The sequence below is a fragment of the Panthera leo genome, chromosome B1 (assembly GCF_018350215.1).
Source record: "Panthera leo isolate Ple1 chromosome B1, P.leo_Ple1_pat1.1, whole genome shotgun sequence".
Taxonomy (NCBI): Eukaryota; Metazoa; Chordata; class Mammalia; order Carnivora; family Felidae; genus Panthera; species Panthera leo.
In genome coordinates, this window is record NC_056682.1 from 150,304,478 (window position 1) to 150,310,674 (window position 6,197).

Consider the following 6,197-nt stretch of genomic DNA (forward strand, 5'->3'; position numbering starts at 1 on the left):
AAAAAAAAAATTATTACAGATTGTGTCGGGTGTTGGTAAACACCTGTAGGAAAACAGTAAGTCTGGCTACAGGTGTAGGAAATGCTGGGGTAGGGGAGGTTTCTATTTATAGGGTGGAATGATTAAATTTCTCTGATAAGATTATATTTAAGCAGACACTCAGAAAAAGTGACAGAGAAAGCTATCAGGATACCTGGAAAAAGAGCAAAGGGAACAGCAAGTAGAAATGCCCTGAGGTGGGAAAGGTCTTGAAATGTTTATGTAACAGCAAGGAGGCCACAGTGGTAAAGCAGAGTGAGTGAGTAAAAAAGTCGATGGGCATAAGAGAGCACATAGTCTGTATATGTGAAGGCCATCAGATAAGGAACAATTTTTTGGACTTTTGCATACCTGTAGAATTTTTAGCAGAAGCAGGACATGATATGACTTATTAAAATAGTCACTCTGAGTGCTCTGCAGAGCACAGGCCATAGGAAATATTGGTGGAAGCAAGGAGACCAAATAAGGGGCTGCAAAGATAATCTGAAATTGTTATGATAAGGACCTGGGTCAGGAGGGCAGCACTGGAGAGGCTTATAGCTGGATTCTGGAAATATTTAGAAATATTCAGAACTGAGATAATTTTTTTATGGATTGGGTGGTGGTTGTGAAAGTGTTAAGGAAGATTCCAGAGCTTTTGGATTAAGCTCTGGAGGATGAGAACATATGGGAGAAGAAAATTTGGTGATATAGGGATACATGGTCAGAAATTTTTTTTGGACAGGTTAAGAATGAGACATCAATGGGGCACCTGGATGGCTCAGTCGGTTAAGCATCCGACTTCGGCTCAGTTCATGATCTCGTGGTCCATGAGTTCAAGCCCCGCGTGCTGACAGCTCAGAGCCTGGAGCCTGCTTCAGATTCTGTGTCTCCCTCTCTCTCTGCCCCTCCCCTGCTCATGCTCTGTCTCTCTCTGTCTCAAAAATAAATAAAAACATTAAAAAAATTGAAAAAAATGAGACATCAATTAGAAATCAAGTAGTGATTTGAGTGAGCAATTTTACTCTGATTCTGGAGATGAGAGGAGGGATCCTGACTGAAGATATAAATTGGAGGGTCATTATTTGTGTACAGATAGTAATTAATGTCATGTTACACATTTGAAAAAAATTGTATTTTTAAGTAAGTTGAAATTAAAGAGGTATTTCTTGCATAAAATAAATAAAACAGCTAAGATTCTTGGATATCCAAGACACCAATATAAAAATATTTTTAATAAAGAAAAATAATGAGGGGCACTTTGTGGCTCAGTTGGTTGAGCATCAGACTCTTGATTTCGGCTCAGGTTCCTGAGATCAAGCCCCATGTGGCGTTCTGAGCTGACAGTGCAGAGCCTGCTTGGGATTTTCTCTCTCCCTCTCCCTCTGCCCCTCCCCAAGTCCCCCTCAAAGTAAATACGCCTAAAAAAAAACCAAGAAAAATGATGAAAGGAAACAGATAATTTAGGGAACAAAAGAGAAACAAAAATATCTTGAGTTGCAAAGATTTCAGAAAATACTGCAGTCTATAAAATAAGAATAGGATGGCATGTTAAGTATAGTCAGGTGAGTAAAAAAAAAAGAACCATAGACACTGGTATTTTAGAATACTAAGGGTAAAGATATGATCTTAAAAGCTTCTGTAGATAAAGAACAAATAGATAAAAAAGAAATGGGAATGAAACTGGCAACAGAAAATGGCTCAAAGATCCAATGGAAAATGATTTTAAACCTAGAATTTTATACCAGAAAAATTTTATGTTTAGCATTGAAGGACTCAGAAAGTAAACCTCTCTATACTTTTAATTAGAATGTCACTTAAAGTAATAATCTGGTGGGAGGTAGATGATAAAAAAAAATGGGATTCCACAGATTTGACGCTACTCTTGAATATCTGGAACAACTTAAGAAGGTGATACGCTTAATGAATACATACACAGTTAAGTAGCTGGTAACTCTAGGAAAAAGCAGAATCATTAAAAAAAGCTGTGCAAGAGAAAAATCTCATCAGAGTCAAGTACAGAGAATAAAACATCTATCAATAACTACTCTTTATTGATTTGCAGCATTTAGAATCAATCCATAGCTACAAAGATTAAGAATTGGGTATAATTAGAGAACAAACTAAATACGATAGATTTAGAAATACAAAAGTAGAGATGGTGAAAATTAAAAGCTAAAAGGTAGGGAAGGATAAGTCACGAGGAAAAGAGAGATATGCATAGTCTTGTTTTACAAGAACAATTGTCAATATTTTTCAAAATACAGAATAAGGTTATAAGTATATTATTTAATTATAAAGTTAACTAAATAGAAGAACTAATAATATTACTCTATTGGGGAGAGGAAGGTGAGAGGTAATGGGTGATAGCATGAGTGAGTTATGTTATCATATAGCTCAGTAAAAAGGCAATGAATAAGGTCTAAATCTGATAAATTAAAAACAAAACAGTTGCATGATTGTATTATTCATCAAAATGTATCAGACAGAAAACAAAAAAATAAAAACAAAAATTGTTAAAAGCAGTGTATTCTGAGCAGTAAAATTAAACATAGGATGTGGAAGGGAAGGAGAAAACCAGTAATTCTAATCATAAGTTTTTCTACTTCTTTTGATTTTTATCCATGTGTCTACTATAATAGTTTAATAAAAAAGAATTTTAGTTTTAAGAACAAAATCAAAAGTTATACAAAACTTGTATATTTGCATAATACATATAAGCTATTTGATATTTCTGGTTTTTAATCCATATACATGCTGTCCTTTGGAATATTGTTTCAAGGTTTGCTATGCGTGCGTGAATGGCATGAAAGCTAGAGAAATAGAATATCTTACTGTTCTTAATCTTCATCCATCTGAATTGTGAAGCTCATCATCTCTAATGCCCTTTTATTCAATTATTTATTGATTTATGATTGAAAATGCTGAAAGTTTGCCTTTCATACAGCATATCATGTGCCCTGCCTGGGAAATGATGAACAAATATATGGCTTAGGTTAGATTGAGACCATAAGTACCAGACTATTAGATTTTGTACACAGTTATGCAGAGCTCTTCTTTGTTTAGAATGGCTGGTATCTTAGAATTCATTTGAAAGAAGGAAAAAATCTCATCTTCAGCAAATGTGACTTGTGGTGGTGTCTATCAGGCTTGCCACTGTGCCAAGATGTGCCAAGATGTCACTGTGAAAAAGAGAAGCCTTCATGAGGGAATGATGTTCAGGGTTACTGTTCTATGCTAACCCCTCTCTCCATTTCTCATGTTCCCTTCAGGTTGGAGCACTTTAACCCTGAGCAATGAGAAAGTAAAAATCTCATTTTTTCCCCCCATGCGCTTCTGGCAGAAGGCTATGAACACTCTTCTTTGCTGTTTTTGTGCTTTGGATTTCTATCAGACATTTTTGAGAGCCAATTTTAAAGAGTTTTTTGTATTTCTAGTCCCAATAGTAGGTGTGCAAATGTGCCCTTAAACATGTCACCAAAATATCCTTGTGCGGTATATGATTAAGATCTAATTTGACTATCACTACCCAAAAAGAGGGAATGAGTTCTGTTTATGTTGTATTAAGCAGGTTAGTTAGTTAGGCAGTTCCCTGACCCCAGGCCGTGATATCAAGTCTGCTTCTCTTAACCAGTATACCCCAAAAATAAGGTCTCTGAGAGAGGAATTCACAGAATTTCGATAGAATTCTCACAAGAAAATGTGAGCAGTAATCCTCTGTGTTCTTACCTGTTTTACTTGTCCTCATTGCGATCTCTCTCTCTGGATTTACCTGGAATTCTTAGCTTGAAGGATCCAAATACATTAAATGTTTAGCGTATTCTTTTTAAGGGCTGAGAAAGGACCCAAGGCTGATGCCTCAAAGAGCTTTGACAATTAATCTTTGTGATCTTGGTGAGTCTTCCTTGATGTTAGTTCTTATGTATTCTAATCACTTAGAAAAGTGGTTAACAGTCCCTATTTGTAATCGAGGTTTTGTGTGGGATTTTTCCTTTTGTCTGAGTCAGCTTGGGCTGTGTCTTCGTCCATTCAGGCCTCTATAACAAATGCCACAGGCTTATAAATAATAGAAATTTCTCACAGTTCTGGAGGCAGGGAAGTTCAGGATCAAGTCACTAGCAGATTCTGTGTCTCATGAGAGCCTTCTTCCTGGTTCATAGACTGCTGCTATCTTCTTACTGTGTCTTCACATGGGAGGGAGAGGGGGATGGAAGGAGACAGAGAAGGGGAGGGAGAGAGAGAGATCAAGGGAGAGCCCACACATCTTAAGGACACTAATCTTTCTTATCTTATAAGGACAATAATTCTGTCTTCAGCTAAATATCCGGTTTCATTGTACACATATTCTATCCACAGAACACTAGAATACAGTTAAGTCAAGTTCTTTGCTACTTTATAACAAAAATCATCTTTCTTGCACTTTCCAATAACCTGTTCCTCATTTCTATGAGACTTTACCAGAATCACTGTTAACATCCATATTTCCTTTTTTTTTAAAATTTTTTTTTTTAACGTTTATTTATTTTTGAGACAGAGAGAGACAGAGCATGGACGGGGGAGGGTCAGAGAGAGAGGGAGACACAGAATTGGAAGCAGGCTCCAGGCTCTGGGCTATCATCAGCCCAAAGCCCGACGCGGGGCTCGAACTCACGGACCGTGAGATCGTGACCTGAGCTGAAGTCGGACGCTTAACCGACTGAGCCACCCAGGCGCCCCAACATCCATATTTCTTGAGCGCACTTCAAAACTCTCTTAGCCTCTACCCATTACACAGTTCCAACGCTGCTTCTACATGTTTATCTATTTGTTACAGAAACGTTCCATTCTTGGTACCAAAATCTGTATTAGTGAGAGTTCCTGAAAGAAACGGAGTATATATATATATATATATATATATATATATATATATATATATATATATATATATGGCCTACATATACAACAAATAAAATATCATCTATAAGGAATTGGCTCATAATTGGGATTATGGAGACTGAGAAGTCCCATGGTATATAGGTGGCAAATTGGAGACCCAGGAGTCAGTAGTATCATTCCAGTCTGAATCCGAAGGCCTAAGAACCAGGAGAACTGGTGATATAATTCCATTCTGAGTGCTGAAGACTGACAACCAGGAGAGCAGATGCTTTAAGTCCTAGTCCAAGGGTAGGAGAAGATTGATGTCACAGCGCAAGTAGTCACACAAGAGAGACAGACAGACAGAGGCACAGAGGCAGAGACATAGTAGCAGAGAATTCTCTCTTCCTCTGTTTTTTTGTTCTGTTGAGGTCCTCAGCAGATGAGATGAGGCCTACCCACACTGGAAAGGGTACTCTGCTTTATTCAGTCTTCAGATACACCTGCTAATCTTATCCAGAAACACCTTTACAGATATACCAGGTAATATTTAACTAAATATCTGGGTACTCCATGGCCTATAAAATTGACACATAAAGTTAATCATAACAATTATACATTTTATTAGATCAAATAAATCCCTATCATTGACAATGAAGTTATATTTTTTATTTAGCACCTAATCATTGACAACTGTTTCTTCTCTCAATTTCTTCCCACAAGGCTGGCCTTGATTATAAAAAAAGAATTGTAAAGTCAGCTGTGTAGACTTCTATACCAGTCCTGACTGTAAACTTCTTTAAAATATGCTTATCTGGGAAAAGTTGATATTATACCAATAGCTATAGAAAACAAAGAATGCTTTAGAGTCTTGTAAATACATCAACTTAATAATAACTATTGAGCTTTTCCAGGACTGTTTTAAGACAGTTCTAACATTCATTATCCTTTCTTGGAAAACATCCAACTCTAAAACAACAGTATAATGGTTTTGCAAAGATTTATTTCTAAGATTAAAGGTGAGGGCCCTTCTCCCTTTGAGCATGTTTGTATATTATTCCTTTATAGCATGTAAATATGTGCCCATATTGAAATGTACAAATCAAAACTTATTTTTTGCTAAAGCAGGAATAGTAATAAAATCACTACCTTTATGTGTACCAGGAAATAGAAGAGAGTACTCGTTGGGCACACATTTATATTTTATGTGACGTTTTTGTCCCAAGTCACCAAATGTATTAATGTAAAAATTAGTATTTCACATTTTAATCATATATTTTGATAAAGTAATGGTGCTAAGAGTTTATTTAATATAGTAAGTTAGA